The 1,551-nt window shown below is 33.2% G+C and overlaps 1 protein-coding gene across 1 annotated transcript in view; it reads left to right on the top strand.

The window, feature by feature from the left end:
* LOC135218166 (protein fem-1 homolog C-like) overlaps nt 1-1,551 on the top strand; it is an 81,634-nt gene that overhangs the window by 23,030 nt on the left and 57,053 nt on the right. The window lies entirely within an intron of this gene.

Genomic DNA, 1,551 nt, shown 5'->3' with positions numbered 1-1,551 from the left:
ACCGTACCCAGCGCCGTTCCCCCCAGTAGAGATTCCCACAGCCTATAGGTATATCTAGACTTTGGAGATCCCTGTGCCCAGGTGCGGCCCAATTTGCGGTCATTTGTTAAAGAATCCGTTCCCATTTGGACGCTAATCTTCTGGTAAGCATTTTTTCAATTTTCACTTTTATGTTAAGATGATCCCACTGGGCCTTGAGTCAATGAAGGTCCGAGGTCATAAAGCTATCCAGTAAGATAGATAAATACAAGACCCGTTTCATCTCAAGTATGATTGTGTGGATTCATTTAACAAAATGAAAACAAACAACTTCTCGATATCCATTCGACATAAATTGATTAGTTTCATAAATTTTCTTTTCACGATTTTATAATCGTTTCTTTCCTTTTAATTCATTACAATAAGTTTATTTAGAGTTTTTCGTCCTAAAACAGAAAATTTAGCAAAAAACTAATCACACCTTCAGGAACATCAACTTCAGACAGTTGTAATTCGTTCAGTACTTTCTGCTTCTGATTTAAACTTTCGAGTTTATTTCAGTGCATCCTGCATCCAGCCTTTTTGAAGAATTCTGTACCTGATTTATTTATCTATTTTATAAAATGTCACACGCGTCAGATGAGCAGGATGAATTAGTACAAGAACGATGAATAAATACTAAAGAGAAGACAGAGTTATGTTAAAACGCAAAAAGGTAAAGGCTCTTACTATTTTTGCAACCATCTAAGTTTGTCCACCACCAAAACATAACGCTATTATCCATAACGATGTATGTAGAAGTACAACAAAACTTTTTTTTTTTCTAACCTCAGCAAAAAATCAGGATAATACTCAATACTTGAGGTACCATATTGTTACTCTTACATCTTTTCTAAATCTTCCCAACTCTCGGAATTTCAGTTCAAGAACATTAGGGCAAAGGAAGTATAAAAACCATAATGATATAAATCTATATCACAATCAGTTTCTATACTTTAATATTAAGCTTTTCGCGCATGTGATCAAAGGTATAACAATTCATAAAATATCAGGAGACATTGACGAAATAAGTTTTTTTATCATAAACACTAATATCTTCTATGAGAGTACTTGATATTTTTTTTTTTTTAGCATAAAACAAGCGGTTCGCCCTCTCTGCTATAATCGACGCATAAGTTACTAGAAACGTTGCTAGTTATTAACAAAGTTATGTCATAAGCTGCAAATTTGCCTTTTATCCATACGGAGCAAGGCAGTATGCACCGAATGGGTATAATGTATGGGGTATTTTTGGGCAAAATTGGCTTCATAACTTATTTTGTTGCAATATAGGAAAACACAATCATTGCGTGTATAATCAGAACATGGCGGGTTATTGTATAGTATGGTTAAATTATTTCAGAGTGTCAGTTTTCTTCTGGCTGAGTCAGTAGTATTATATTTTCTTGATAAAATATCACTAGATACTCTATTTCTAATTTCACAAGCCTACTGATCATCAAAATTATTATTATTATTGATTTCAACCATAATTGCATTTCTAATAGATGGAATATGAAATAAACTTACTCA

The sequence above is a fragment of the Macrobrachium nipponense genome, chromosome 9, assembly GCF_015104395.2.
Source record: "Macrobrachium nipponense isolate FS-2020 chromosome 9, ASM1510439v2, whole genome shotgun sequence".
Lineage (NCBI taxonomy): Eukaryota > Metazoa > Arthropoda > Malacostraca > Decapoda > Palaemonidae > Macrobrachium > Macrobrachium nipponense.
Note: the sequence above shows the minus strand (reverse complement) of the source record. Positions and strands in the feature narration are given on the sequence as shown.